This window comes from Leptonychotes weddellii, chromosome 3 (assembly GCF_054177405.1).
Source record: "Leptonychotes weddellii isolate Sample4059 chromosome 3, ASM5417740v2, whole genome shotgun sequence".
Taxonomy (NCBI): Eukaryota; Metazoa; Chordata; class Mammalia; order Carnivora; family Phocidae; genus Leptonychotes; species Leptonychotes weddellii.
This window is the reverse complement of record NC_138371.1, coordinates 121,317,719-121,334,008: the sequence shown is the minus strand read 5'-3', so window position 1 is coordinate 121,334,008 and position 16,290 is coordinate 121,317,719. Positions and strand designations below refer to the sequence as shown.

Genomic DNA, 16,290 nt, shown 5'->3' with positions numbered 1-16,290 from the left:
TCCTATTAAAAATAAAAGTAAACAAGACTTTGCTATACATGTCTCAGCTTTTTTAGAACATCTAGGAATGGAATTGTTGGGTTCAAGCCTATGTATATTCAATTTTACTCAGATAATGTCAGATGCTCCCACAAGGAGCATATGAAAAGTTCATTTTCTCCAATATTTGAAAGTACATTTAAGAAAAATAGCTACTATCTAAAGGAATATTTTCAAAATTCTTAAGTGATCAAATCCTTCTGTTTTTATCAAGTGTAGGTCTAACATAGGTATACTAAATGTTCTAAACAAAAGAGACTAAAATTTGCCCCAAGGTACTTGCACAAAAATAAACCTCTCATGATACAGATTTTCCTCATATGATTGAGGAAATACCAAGACTTAATCTAGAACTACTGTGGTAGAAATGATAAGATTCAGAATTAGTTACTGAGCTTAGATCCACAATGACCAAAGAGGGCAGGGATGGGGGGAGCAGAAAATATAAATGGTTTATTACTGGGAAGAATCCTCCCCCATTTCATTCTGGGCAGTGCTCCTCACATGTGGTGCTTCTAAAAAAACTCACTTGGAGCTTGTAAAAAATACAAATTCCTGAGTCCCGGGGCTCCAGAGAATCTGATTCAGCAGGTCTGGTAAAATGCTTTATTCTAAGTTATTCTGATACAGGTGGTCCATAGACACTTAATGTAGTAATTCATAGTAAAAACAAGGTGTTTTAAATATAAAGGATTTTGCAACTCACTTTTTAATTAAGAGCAGGCAGCTAATTAAAATGTTATCTGTTAAATGACAACATAAATTACATCAAACATCCCAGTATTAGCAAAAAAAAAAGTAATTTCAATTTATGGTTGAATATGTTTGACTTCACATTAGACCAGGTTTTAGGCTCATTTATTATTTCAGATAATTAAACACATACAACAAAGCCTGTTTTGATAGTATTAGGAGGAAATTCATATTCTGAGTTTGCTGTTATTGGTAATGGAAAACATTAAGAGTGGGAATGATTAGTTGTGATTTTAATGAAGGTGACCAAGGAAAAACAATGATTACCTTTTTAAAAGAATGCTACTGCAAATGTCAAGACTTTAAAATGGGACATTAGACTTATAAACTAAAATAAAATGTCATTTGTAGTTTCCTGACTAGAATGCTACAAATGAAATCAGAACTATGAGAACAGCAATCTAATATTCACTTCCCTGTAACTACAACCTATTGTAATTTTATTTAGATACATAAGATGAGAAAAATGCACAGATATTTAGGTTATGCAAATGTGTGCAGATTCAAGTTGTAAAAATAAAAAAAACACAACCCTTTTGTATCATTTGATATTACAAAGCCCTATTTCCGAAAGATTTAGAATAATCTGAACTTCCAGATATAAAGTTCAGATATACAACATTATTTTAATAATCAGAAAAAGTAAAGACTTAATGAGTTTCCAGCTGCAGCCTGCTTTGTCTTTAAGTACAACACTAAGCAGCATGGGGTATTCTTTTTTAGTTATAGTGAAATCAACAAGAATTTGGTCTTGTTTAGACTGGGCTATAAAACAAAGATAATACAGGCTCAGAATATGGCTCCAAAGTGAAAGAAACACTCCTGTGTGGCCATAGTCAACTTTTCTTTTCTTACTCTAACACCTAACTTGTGTTCTCAGTAACTAATAATTTTTTTCAATCTATCAGCTTAAAAGTAAAAAACATGAAACATACCATACATACTTCCAGAAGCAAGATGGTTTTCCATTCAAACAGATGGAATTAACTGATTAAAAATTAAATGAACTAAAATCACAGAGTAAATAATAGAAAATAATACAAAGTCTAAGAACTATAAGCAACTACTGTTTTCTTTATGCAGCTTTGGGAAGAAAGTACCTTTTAGTCAAAGAATGTATTCATTATACTATATATGGGTTATAATGACAGTTGGGCCCTTCCTACCTGGTCTGTAAAAGCTGGTGGGTGCAGGCTCCTTTGGCCACCATTATTGCATATTGATGCTATTCTGTACAACAGCTGACAAGCAGTAGCAATCTCCCAGCCCCTGCACCCAGCTGTAAGGGACAAGAACAAGGGCTGTGGAGATACTTGTTTATTCATTGTTGTTGCTACTGCTGCTAGAGCAGCAAGCTAAGAAAAGCATATGCAACTGACACAGAAGACAAAATGGTTCTAGTCCAACCTACCTAGCAGGTCGGCTTTCATCACTATATGATAAAATTTTCTAAGGAGAAATTTTTTCGTTAAAGTAGGATGGGAAGAGAAGAAAAGACAAAATTAGCGTTTTGATCAGAAAGGCAATCTATAAGGTATCTAAGGAAAAAAATTAATGACACATGTAATGATCTTCAGCTCCTAATTTAGATTTAAATTAAAACTCTTCTCAGAAGAGTTTTCACCAGGTTTGGCATGAATTCATAAATTCGTATTATCTTTCCTATCCATTCTACTGGAAAATAAGTACCTAAACTTTAACCAAGAAATGAAATTATATTTTGCTTATAAAATGTTCCAGGCTCCCAAGTTCCACGTATCTAATCATCACCATATGTTTGACATCAGACCCTATTAACAAAGAAATAAGATTTAGCCCATAAAAATTTTTTAACAAAAACTCCAACTATTAAAAAATTCCCACATGTAATTTATCTACTTTAAATGTGTACTACAAAGCTAAAAACTTAGTAAGTACGTAAGATCAATGATGAGTAACATAGAAATATTTATTCTGCCAAATTAAATTTAAATGGAATGCTATTTATGGACTTATAACTTCAATTTTAAATGCAATCCTTATCTTTTAATACCTTAAGCAATTTTTGATTCTGAAAAATATTTAAAAAGTCAGAAAAATTAGGACATCTATAAATTATTTTTTAAAATGCTAGAATTGGCTTATAAGTCTAAATAAGATCTAGTCAAGAAGGCTAGATTTAGGATTTATTAAAATAAAAGTATAAAATACAGTAATATCAAAAATTCAGATCAAAATATTTTGGGAAAAAAGGGGAAAAAACCAATCTTTTATTTTTATCAAAACTGCAAAAACAATTGTTCTCCTTAGCAGCAGTCCAAAAACAAATAATGCTAATAAAAGAAATAATTCTGAGGATCACAGGATAACAAAATTACTACTTTGATTATGAAAGCCACAGAATGAAAAAACACTGACAGCAAATATCAAAAAAGGATTTTTAAAAATTAAGACATTAACAAAACAGTAATAAATTAATAAACTATTAACCAGTGGATTAATCAGTCTTAGGAACTATATTTGAAATATGCTACAAGTTTCTCTTCCAAGTGACTCTAATCATGAAACAAGAAAGTAAAACTAAGTCAAATCATATATGTTAATGAAATATCAAGTGTGGTTTGTGGTGCTAAGGACTGAATTTCTACTTCAAAATATTTACTGAAAAATTTAAATCATCTCATTAATTAATGCCTTTTGAAGATGCTTAGAAAATAAAATTCTGAAAAGAAAAAAACAGATTAAGTATGTATTTTATTTGTTGGTCAAGAAACAACACAAAATACACACAAAATTGCTTCGAACATTTAAAAAAAATTTAAGAAAGTTAATTGTCTATTCTTTAATGAATCCTCAGCAACATTACAAAATTTCAATAAAAGAAGCTGTTACAGCTAAGAAATTGCTTAAAATATGTTGTCCTTATAAACTAGAATTATACATCAATGACAAATAATGAATAATTTCAAGTCCCTTCACATGTAGGCATGTTAAATTACTTCTATTCTAGTTTATCCAAAATATTCTTTCCCCCTAAGAAAATCTATTTCAACAAAACAGGAATACTGACAGTATAACTGTATTTTAGGAACAATTAAGAATTTTTCCTGAAAATGAATGTTATTTAACCCAGAAAATCCATTTAACCAAAAATATAAATATTGCACAAATAAGAAGTCTATCACTGAAAAAAAAAAATAACACAGTAAATCCTTTCCTCCAAATCTTGACATAATAAACTACTTATCAAGGCTTAGTTAGATATAATCAGGTTTGCAAATTTAAGTAGAAAATGTCCTTTGAGGGGTAGTTAAAGGCTAGCCAGTCACACATAGCAGTAAAAGCCTTTATTAACCTGTCTTCTAAAATAACACATACTACTAATTAGGTTAAAGTTTCTTACCCTGTAAAAGCTGACCAAATACAAGAAATCTATTAATATCTGCATCAGGTCTCTTAGATGTTAAATTATTTAGGAAGCTAAAAATCTGGAAGTTTATAAGCCAGTGTACAGCTATAGAGGCATGATTTTATGATGCTAAATACTTGTGTTCAAGCAGTAAGTTTTGACAACTTCAAAGATCAAAAATCATAAACACTCTAAATTAGAAACAACTCTGTGGATTTATGTCTTTATTTAAAATATGAACTCAAAAGCTATCTCTCTTCCTCCATTTAACAGTAGGCTGGTGTGTAAAAGATATCTGGATTGAAAGTGATAAATTGAATCTAGTTTTTTTTTTTTTCCCAGACACTCAGAAACCATATTTTTCACTTTTCATCTTAACGTTGTCTAATCTGAAAATCAATGGTTAAATTAGAGGGGGAAAGTTGTATTCATTTTCATCCTATTCAAACTAAGTTGCTTTTTCACAACATTCTCAAATCTAAGTTATGAAGACGTTCTATAACTTATATTTATCTCAAACAGTATAGTGACACTTTACAGTATGACACCAATACTTGAAACTTCACCCTTACATTAAACTGAATTTCTTTTAAATTTTAATATTTTATTTAACATTAACTGTTAATGGATTCACATTCTTGGATTATCTAGTATCTAATAATAAATATCAAATATTAGTTTTTTAATATTTTGATACATATCTCAATGTTCAAACACACATTAGAGAATTTGTTTGAAAAAAAACTGAACGTTGTTTAAAGATACAAGCAGTTCTATGACCACAATTACACTTCACTCTTAAGACTAAATTACATTTTTCTTAAGAAAACAAATCTTTATCTCCCGTATCTTAAGTATATAAAGTAAATATTTTTAGGTGAAAAAAAATTTAAAGAAAAAATTGTAGTATGCTTTATTTTAGTAGACCTCACTTTAGCAAATAGTTTTTTTAAAAAAAACATTATGGTTAATACTTTATCATGTGACTAATATTTTTACCATGGAAAAATTAATCAATACTTAGTAATATTGTTCAATAAATTCATTTACATTATACCAGATCGCTATTTAGCAATCAAAATTTTTATTAGGTGAGTATCTGAAACTTTCAACTAAAACTATAAAAATCAAAGAAAATAAATATACTAGAAAAGTGGCTCTTATGATAAAGTATTTTGGAGGTAAAAATAAGTTACTGGAAGTTTTGGCATTCTACATTTTTAGAGTTTGCAATTTTTGATATGAATAATTTAAATATTTTACTCAGAGTACCTATGAGTAAGATACTAGTTTCTGCTTTAGAAAGTGGGTTTTTCAGTTTCAACCAAAATGCCACTTTTGGTTAGGATGGTATTTGGAATACTCTAAATTCTCTTAAAATAGTCTCATTAATCTTATCTTATAGGCTCTACCTATCACTATACCTCTCAAAGAGCCAAGCACCAAATTCTATTTTAAATCTTCCATTTTAAGATGAAAAGTCCACTATTTAATTCTTCTATATATATAACAGTGTAATAACCTTAAGAAAAATCACTATATGTACTTATTTTTAGAATAAATTCAGTTGGAACTGGACCTAATAAAACATGATGAGAATATCAATTATATCTAAAAATTTGCAGTTTTAATAAGCAAGAGAAGTCCACCTTGGCCACTTCACAGATTTCTATTAATAATAAATCTTTATTGATTTTAGCTCACTTAAAAGTTCTAGTTTTACTGTCTAGTTCAATTATATTGCAAAGATATAAAATAGTTTGCTTTTAAAATTCATTAGTATACCTTAATCTCCTATCATGTTCCAATGCATTATGTGAGTGTTCAATCAAAGAAGTTAGGTTGTTCTCCAGAATTGGCTCTCTCCTAAAGGTCAAAACCTGCAATAAAAATGTCATGTATTATAGCATGAAGACACTCAACAGATTTCCGCCTCCTGTAGTTCCACAGCTGATCCCTGAACACTGAGGTAAAATCTTCAAAATGACCCCAATCTTGCCTGTGTTCAAAGAAAACCTAACTTGAAAATAATGTTTTTAAGTAGAAATAACTTGATTAGAAACACCTGTGATATGCTTTATCATCTGAAGCCTCTTCAAACAAATCAGATTAATATGTTTCTGCTTTCATTTCTCTTTAGGGCATTCATTTTCAAAATTGTGGTGTGTGTGTGTGTGTGTGTGTGTAGGTAAGTGTTGGAGGACTGTTAAAGGGAACTCCATAAGGAATATATCAGAAATATAGTTTGTGCTTCTAAAACTCATAAAATCCACAGTTAAAAAGACTATTCAAAGGACAGAGATAGATTTTTAACTACCTTTCTCCCCAAATCATCAAACATTCTGATGACAGAAATTACCATTATTCTTAAGTTTTGTCTTTTGCCTTGCCCGAGTGAACAAATTATACTGGTATTTCCAAATATTTTAAGACATTACAGTTCTAACAGAACAAAATTTGCAATTAACTTTTTAAACAAAATATTTATAAGTAACAAGTGGATGACTATTGGGCCAATGGTTTTTTACTATTTCCAAGCAGACGTGGTGTAATCAAGTGTATACAAGTGGCTTCTTCATTTGTTTCACCTGAATCTTAATGATTTAGTGGCAACTATCTAAAATTATAAAGTTAAATTACCAAAGGCTTATAACATACTATATGTTAACCATAATGCTCAGTTTTCCACTTTTATTTAAGAATAGCTTAGGAAAAGAAATGAAAACCAAAACCTTTAATCCTCTGCTGCCAAATATTTGATTGTTTAATGACAAAAACCACACATATGTAACTCACAAACACCAATCCAAATACCATGACACTTTGAAAAATTAAAATCATTTCTACATAGTCTTCCTCAAAAGACACAAAGTTTTCTGTATTTGAGCACTCTGAAAATTAAGGTATTGTAACTTTAAAAATCACAGAAGGGTAACAGTAGAAACCAGTATGTACTCCATGCCAAATGTTAAGTTTTTAAATAGCAGGAAAACAACAAATACTAGATAATAAAGAACAAAAGAGGTTCGGATATAAGACAAATATTAAACCAAATGTATAAGAAATAAAGATGTTAAAAAACCCCGAAAATATGGGGCGCCTGGGTGGCTCAGTTGGTTAAGCGACTGCCTTCGGCTCAGGTCATGATCCTGGAGTCCTGGGATCGAGTCCTGCATTGGGCTCCCTGCTCAGCAGGGAGTCTGCTTCTCCCTCTGACCCTCCCCCCTCTCATGCTCTCTTTATCTCAGTCTCTCTCTCAAATAAATAAATAAAATCTTTAAAAAAAAAAAAAAAAACAACCCCGAAATAGTATAATTCGATGTCAAATCTATTACAAAATACAGTTTATTATTTATACTTAGAATCCAGTGCAAAGTCTTTCCAGTGCAAAGATTTTTTAGTGAAACAAGACAGGAATAAACCAAAGTATATTAAACTTCTCATAATTGATAAAAAATGTTAAGAATAAAATTCATATATATATATTTAATGTCAATTTCAATATTTGAAACTTGTCTTTGTCAAAGGAGAACCTAAAAGGAGGCAGACAAGAAGGGGGGAAAAAGGCAAAAGAAAATCATTTCCCTATAAGAAAGCAATATTTATATGAAGGCTTTACAATTATTTGTATATGCAAACAAGTATGTAAACATGTATTAGTAATGTGATATTCTAAAACTGATGTTACTCTTATAATATTAAGACAATCACGACTTTAAAGTTCTAATACTGTCACCTGTAAAAACTTAAAGCAAAAATGGCTTAATCTAATTTTCTTCACTTATTTGAAAGAAAGCGGTGGTTATTACTATTTCCTTTGGTCTTAAAGAGATTTGGGGCTACCAAATTTCAGCAAGTCATAGTTTGAGCCTAATTACATGCCAAAATTAGTTGCCTGGACAAAGTGTTTCTAAGTTTGTTGAATAAAAATTAATAACAGGAAGAAATAAAACTACATGTAAATGAATACTCTAGTATGACAATTCTAAGAAGTGTTTTCTAGTTATAAGACCAATAATGTTTCTTCCAAACAAGGGTTAAAAAAAAAAAAATCAGTGTGGGAATTATTAAGCTTCACTAAACAAAAGGAAAAAAAGACAAGAGCAAATTTTAGGCCACTAATTTTTTTAAATGAGATAAATTTTTATAGAATTAACTTCCAAATTGTGTGTCTTATTGATTTAATTGGAAAAAACTTATGTATGTAGAAGAAATATCTAATACAGTCTCTGGGCATTTATTTCTTCTTTTTGTAAACCAAATTAACTGAACACTATCAATATTTCTGGATGGAAGTATATTGTGACATTCTGAATAGTTACTGCATACCAATAAACAGAAATGTGTATTTATACACATCTTCACAAAACAAAAACCAAACAAAAATGTAGTACACAAAGCATGATGAAACAGGGGATCCAGAATACGAAAGCTATTTTGAAATTTTCATCCTTAGTTCCAGTTCTTGGTAACATTAAAAGTGATATTAATCTGATTACAAAAAATGCGGTTTTACATGCAAACACCTGAAGCTACATTTTGTAAATGTACAACTAAGAGAAGTTAACAGCACTAAAACAAAGTCTAAAACTGCACTTTTATTTGAGGTTTTAAAAATACTATGAAAGGCAAACAAATAAAAATCAGTGCTACCAGGAAGACTAGCACCTTACCTTCTCTAGTTCCCTCTCCCTCACATTATATAAACACAGCTTTTAAAAAGAGTAGAGCTACTGTAGCAACACCTTTCCTCACCATTGTTTTCCAGTGATATGACTTTTATAGTCCTCACAATAGAAAATGAATTATAATTATCAATTTCCACAGAGTAATATGGATAATACACATAATAAAATACATCTGTTGGATCTCACGCCTACATGCCCACAAATCTAAAAACCCAAATCTTCCTCTTATCTAGCATCACATAAAAGGGAAAATATTTTGAATGCTGTGGATTTTATTTAGGTGCTAGTGCATTCTCAAGCTTTACGTGCAGTAGTTTAAATAAAGGAATCTTTCACTTTTTTAAAAAATGGCTTATTAAACAAAACAATCCTTCACCATCACCCCTCAAAACAAACAAAAAACCCCATAAACCAAAGTACTAAAAAAGTATGGTTAAATTTAACCAGCCTGGTGGAATTTAAAGCCTTCCCCCACCCCACCCTCAAAACTCTACAAGTCACATAACAATTTGAATGAAAATTAAAACACAAAACCCCAAATAACAGTAAAAAAGCAAAACCCACTAGATCTGGTATCATAGGTAAAATTACATTTACAATAGAAATGGGGTCTCCTACAACTTCATTAAGTCAAATTTCATAGAGAGGATAATTAGCACCTTTTTCACGAAATTTTCATGAGATGATTCAAAATAAACAGCTTTGAAAAAAGGTAATGAACAAAGATTCTGTAATTGCAATTCTGTTATAAAGGCAATACAAAATAGTATGATTTATAAATTCAGCTATTCCACTCAATATAAATTATATTTATAGCCCTACAGAGATTTATAAAAGTCATGGGATCTTTTCATTTGAGTATTTTCTAACAATGCATATTTGATCTAATGTGAGAATATAAACTGTAAGTTTCAAAATTTCAACCGCTATTCATAAAAGAACATTAATTTCTATTAAATTAAAAAAATCTTTAAAAAAGCATCTACAGCTATCTTATTTATCACTGAGTTTACCGATTTTCTTTGAAAACCACACCCGCCTTTTATCAAGATGCAATTAAACGGAATGACAAGCTTGGTAATAAATAGAAATATATTGACGGCTGTCTCAAGCAACATTAAACAAAAATCAACTGAAAACCAACCAAGTAAGACACAACACACCGACACTGTTTTATGCAATATATTTCTTCACAGTGAATTTATCAAAGGAATGAAATCATACATAGGCACCTGTGCATACTTACCTGTTGTACTGTATAATTAAGCAACGTAAATTTCTTGTAAATTAAGTTTTAAGTCCACAGCAATGGCTGAATTAGCAAAACCCATGTATTTTAAGTTAGATGTGAAAAAAAATTTAAATACACCAATTTTTATGGGCAATGTGGAGAAGCTCATTCCTAAGAAAATTAAAGTTTCTTTTCATCAAAATAAAAGAAACAATTCTCCCGTAATCTGCATCGAATATGTAGCTTAAGCTGAAAAATTTTTGTTAAAGAAATAAAAAACCTAGATCGTACAGTTTTTAACCAAAAGAGAACAGGGGCAAATACATAAAAGTCTTGCAATTTCAGCCAGCAGAATTACATTTTTTAAGAAAACTGCCTCCTCAGTTTTACTTTTAATATACATTTCAGAACCATTCGAAAGTCCTTTATGGAAGAAAAAAATACTGAATCCCAGCTTTCCCCCTCCCAATCCCCGTCTTAACGTTTCCTATTTCCGTGGTTCTCTAAAAGTAAAATTTTTCGGAAAGTCGAGAATTGTAATCTAGTGTTCAACATTCAAACCCCCTCCAGTCTCGCTCTCTGCCAGCCAATCAGGGGGGGTAACAAGTCCGGTGTTTTGGGAACTCCGTTAGATAAAATTTGAAAAACATCACATTGCGCTCCCCTATTCTCCTCGGGGATAGATTCTAAATGAGGGCGGGTCCTCTAGTCTTTATAGAAATAAGAAATCGATCAATCGTTACATCAATTCCAGGAGGAAAAACTCTTTAGGCAGGTGGTCCTAAAGAGTGTGAGACTGCGGTTCCCAGAAAGCGTTATTCCTCTTTGCGAACAATTGAAAAGCTGCTGCAAAACCCATCTCCTGCACATTCGCAACCCAAAGCCGCGCACCCCACACGCAAAACACCACACCAGTAAAGGGTTAATCAGTGGTGCCTTCAGCGCCGAAAAAGACACAAAACCTAATATATCTCTAATGAGGAATTTTTACAAAGGCCATTATTTATAAAGTACTACTTAAAGTTAAAGCCGTCGCTGGCCCAAATCATTCAAGAGTTGTCGACTAAGAATTGGTAGAAACTATGAGGATAAAAAATCACTAAAGGGAAAGACAAATAACAGCCCTCTTCCCTCCGCCTCAGAGTCAAGAGAGTTCTCGAGAAAAGGTGGGGATTGCAAAATTACCGTTAAGTTGTCCGGGCTAAGACTTTTCGGGAGGAAAACATCAATAGTTTCACAGATTGCTTTTATCCTTGCGACATGTTTCAAAGACTGGAGAAGGAAAAAGTCTTCTAAGAAAAGTGCAACTGGGTGAAGGAAATTGCAAGCTCGAAACCCTGTCTCCCCCCGGCCCCTCCCCGAAAAAAAACAACACCGTGAGAGCAAATGACAAAAATCCCGAGCAAAAAGCGAAAGTCCAGCATCTTTCCTAGGAGCCCGCTAAAACCTCAAAAGTCTGCCCCCGCCCTATCTCACCCAAATTGGAAAAGCCAGACACCGTCAGGGTTATCCCTGCCGGGACCGAGGAGCGCAGAGCCGGAGAGCTACGTTGTGAAACTCACATTCCTAGGGCACCTCACACTTCAGCATCAAGCACAATATACAGTGCTGGGTCCCGCGGACGATAAGTCCGCACGACGGACTGGAGGCACCCGCCACTCCGGGTTAATTTTCTGCCGACCTTAAGTTTCATGTCACGAGAAGACGGCAGTCAGCGGGCCGGGAAAACTGCGATAAAAGACGGCTCGGTTCGGCAAATGGGGGAGGGGACGCTCGTCCCCCTTCTCCTGTCAAGGGGCCGCGGCCTGCGGAGCCCCGCCGCGCCCCGGGCGGGGGGTCCGGCTGACAGATCCGCTGGGCGGCGGCTGCTCCGCCGCAGCCCGTCCGCGTCCCGCTCAAACTGCAACTCCCCTCCCCCCACACCCCCGTCTCTCCGCGCTCCCGCCACATTCCGCCCGCCGCCGCCCACTCCCAGACACCCAATTACCCCCAACCCCATCTCCTCGCATTTTTAGCCATTAAAATGAGGGCGGACCCAGTGCCCACTCCCTGCACCCCCATCGCCTGACGGTCCCACCGCTGCCACCTCCCAGGTCCCGCTATTACTTCTTCAGGTTCTTACCGTCTGCGCCAACCCTGGCGAAGCCCCACAGACTGCCCTTTGCTCGAAGTAATTTTTGGCGATTTTTTTAGTGATTTTTCAGCGGAGTCCTAATAGCGCTATAATCTCGGACAGGTTATCCCGTCTCTCCCAGTAGATTGATGAGATCAGGCATCACTCGAAAATGGCGCCGAAAGCGCTGAGGCTCCTCATTCAAATTCGTTAGAGCCAACCCCGCCGCCCCGGGGCATGCCGGGAACGCGGGCTGCCTCCACAGCTGTCAATACCGCCTCCGAACCCTTCTCCAGCTTTCCCGACACTTCTGCTCATGCGCAAACTCCTACCAACCTCCGCGCCTTGAACATGCGCAGAATCGTCGCTGTTCGCCGCTCTCACTTCGTTTCCTCAGTCTCACTCCTCCGACCTCCTTTCTTGCGCGTGCGTGCAGCTCCTTTGCTCAGCCGCGGACGTGGAGGAACGGTGCGACTGTGGGCCCGGGGGTCCATAGATGACATGTCAGTCGATAGGTATTATTCTACTGTTCGAGGAAAACAAATAAGGTGCAGCTTAGGCGAAAAGAAAAGCGTTTTATTGCCAGTGTCTAAACTCCTAACAACGGAATGTGTCTCTAAGACCTTGTGTGTGGATACACGTGTGCTTAAAAACAGCCCCGCCTGTGTGTATAGCACTTGCTGTGTGTCAACGCTTTACAGGAGCTATTGCACTTAAGCCTCAGAACAACTTTATGAGGTAGGTACTGTTACTATTATCGGTTTGCAGACCAGGAAAGCAAGGTTCAGAGACTTCTAAGTAATTTGCCTTAGGAGACACAGGTAGCAAGCACGTGGATGAGTCCGCATCTGTCAGATTCTGGAACATGGGCCATTCTCTATCTTACTGTGCGATGCAACCTGAGCACGCACAGGAGGCGTGGTTTCCCCTGCTCAACAATTGTGTGTGTGTGTGTGTGTGTGGTGTGTGCGGTGTATGCGTTCGCGCGCGTCTGGAGTTAAGGATTACTTAAGTGCGTTGGAGCTCTTCTTCCCGGTTCTAGGCTGCCTGTTACGAAGGCGCTTTCATCCAGTCCAGTTTCTCTCACTGTCTCACTTGTTCTTAAATGTTCTGCTCTGTTTTGGAGAGGTGAATGGGCAATCTTTGGCCATCACTTAGTGTGTGTGTGTGTGTGTGTATGTCTTTTAAGGGTGGTAAGGGAACCGAAACTACCAAAGACGGGTTTCCATTGTGCGACACATTAATAATAGTAGCTAGATATCACGTACTGACTGTAGTCTCGTTGGGTACAGTGCTAAATAAACGCTTTACGGATTGATGATGTTTGCTGCTCACAACAGCCCTATTAAGAAGGTATTATCGTCATTTTACACATGAGGACATCCGAGACTCAGATTAAGAAATTTGCCCCTAAATCTTAAAACTAGTAAGTATAAGCACAAGACCTAGGCAAATCTGTGCTCACCTTCAAAAACTGGACGCTAAGATAGGACAATAAATGATGATAGAGTTGTCAGTATTTTAACACCTTCCTTAAAAACCTCTTTTAATCATTCATATGCTTGGGAGAGTTATCCTACCCGCCACCAGGCTAGTTAAGATGAAAATGAAAACAAAACCACTGCCATTGATTCTAAATTATTACATTTTAAGATTATTTTTGGTTACTTTTTTCCTGATCCCAAGTTATAATACATTTTCTAAAGAATCCAACAATTTAAAATCTGGGGTATTGCTACATTTTTTCCCAGTTTTTGTTGCAAAACAGCTTGTGATGGACATAACTGTAGGAGTATACAAAAACATATCATTGTGAGGGTTAAAGAAGACAATGGATATTGAAAGTGCCTGACGTACTAAGAAGTAAGGAAATGGGAGAAGGCTAGCATGATTTGCATTACTGAGGTAGAATTAGAAAAGAAATGGATTTTAATAATTTGAGATCATCAAGAAGTAACATTGCAGAGTAGTGTTTGTTTTACATCTCTATGGTTCTTTTGTGCACTGGTTAAGTGCGTGGACTCTGGAACCAAACTGCCTGGATTTGGATCTCGGCTCTGTTACTAACTAGCTTTGTGACCCTGTGTGAGTTACTTTTTCTCACTTTGCTCTTTTGTTATCTCACTGGGTTGTAAGGATGTAAATGAGCTAATATAGTAAAGGCATTTTAACAGTGTTTGGTGTATTAGTAAATGTTAGCTATTGTGAGTCATTAACACTGATCTTTTTAAAACAACTTGTGTTTTAAAAAGTTTTAAGTTAACACCATTAGCAGTTAAGCATTTGGGTTCAAAAGTCCCTTAAAATGATAAATCAGCCTGACAAATTATTTTCGCCAAATATGAGTAATGGTTTCTGCCAGATGAATAAGGATGTTAATTTAAGTCTTATAATTTCAAAAAAATATGCATATGGAAATGGAATAGTTTTATTGCTTTTTCTAATTATTAAAATTAAGGGGGGAGGGGAAAATCAGGCCAGTCTAAAATATAAAGTAAAATATAAAGTAAAAACTATCAAAATTTCTATCATCCAGAGATAAATACATATTCTTTGTTCTTTAAAAATGTATCTGTGGTGAGAACCAGCTAGTGGTAATCTGAATAAGTCGTATATTTGGGGAACTTATTTGCACAATTGTACTTGAACTTCATGAACTGGTAAATTTTTGATCTAGTCCCCTTTTAGATATATTCTGTCAAGAGAATTCTAAAGTGATGATGTTGTTGGTAAATAACATTTACTGAGTTCCTACTATGTGTCAGTTAGGCCTGTATATGCATTTTCCCCTTGAATCCTCATAGTAACTCTTGAGGTTGGTGTAATCTCCATTTTGCACAGACTAAAGTTTATATGGAGGTCACTTTTAGAAGAGTTAAGTCCTGTTTTATTTAAAATACTATTCAATAAACCAAAACCCTTTATAAATCTTCTCGATTCACCAAAATGGGAGAAAACTAAATCGAGTAACATGGTTCCCATGCCTGAACAAAAAGCCCAATTGGAAAAAATGTTTTGGAAAACCAAGAAGTTTATGTTTGACCACAAGGGGGTGCAAATAATTGAGCTGAATTTTAAAGGGTGAAAAGTGCTTTTTACTTCAGATTATCAAATTCACAGGTAAAAACTAGTAAGAATACCTTCTCCAAACTTTAATACTCCACATAGTTATGTACTTTATGAAAAAAAGAAATCAATTATTTAGGTACTCAATTAGGGCAGAAGTTTTCAGCTTTCTTTCATCTTCAACATGGTGAAGAATTCATCAGCCCTACTCCCACTCCTTTCCACCCAGTCCATTTGTGTCTCTGCATACTCTACTTGTCTTAACAGTACAACTGAAGTCATAATTTAAAATCTGAGGTTTTACTTGGAAACTGGAATGTAATCACCAGTAAACGAATGGTAAATATGGGTAGTGTGGAGAACAGAGGTTTTGTAATTTCAATGCTTTCTTTCCCTCCTGCTGTTTCTAACGAGTAAGCTACAACTGATGGAATGTTGGCTTCAACATATTAACTTATTTAGATAAAATGTGAAAGCTATAGGTCTGTTCATCTTTTACAAAAGAATGAAGACTCTTGAGAACATTTTGAACAGTAACTTGAAAACTTAGTATACACTGGAGAATGTTTTAAAGACAATTTGCTTATTAGATGGGTTTTAAAGTAACTTTTATTTTCTTGTTGGTCTTGTTTCTCCAAGGTGGACTTAATTCTTAAAAAATATTTTTACTTAGAAATAATTTAAAATTGGCTTAGTCGGTTAAGAGTCCCATTCATGATTTTGGCTCAGGTCATGAACTCATGGGTCCTGGGATCCAGCGGGGAGTCTACTTGAGATGCTCTCCTTTTGCCCCTCCCCCCACACTTGCCCAGGCTCTCTCTCTCAAATAAATCAATAAATCTTTACAAAAGGAAACAATTTAAAATTTACAAAAAATTGCAAAAATAAAAATAGTTCAAAGAATATCCTTATCATTTGCTTGCTCTTGTGCAAGGTCTCTCTCTCACCACATACATGTATACTTAAATACATTTTTTTCTGAACTATTTGAGGTTAAGTTACATACATTTTG

At 34.6% G+C, this 16,290-nt stretch overlaps 1 long non-coding RNA gene and 1 pseudogene across 8 annotated transcripts in view; one reads left to right on the top strand and one right to left on the bottom strand.

Moving 5' to 3' along the window:
- LOC115942288 (ELAV-like protein 1 pseudogene) overlaps positions 1 to 2,872 on the bottom strand; it is a 36,855-nt pseudogene extending 33,983 nt beyond the window's left edge. Inside the window, exon 1 of the transcript XR_014143960.1 lies at positions 1,959 to 2,872. The product of XR_014143960.1 is annotated as an ELAV-like protein 1 pseudogene (transcript). The remainder of the gene's footprint in view (positions 1 to 1,958) is intronic.
- Positions 2,873 to 12,574: 9,702 nt separating this feature from the next.
- LOC115938695 (uncharacterized) overlaps positions 12,575 to 16,290 on the top strand; it is a 137,923-nt gene continuing 134,207 nt past the window's right edge. For all 7 annotated transcript variants that reach the window (XR_014143968.1, XR_014143969.1, XR_014143970.1 and 4 more), the window contains exon 1: positions 12,575 to 12,950. This is a non-coding gene — a long non-coding RNA (uncharacterized LOC115938695). The remainder of the gene's footprint in view (positions 12,951 to 16,290) is intronic.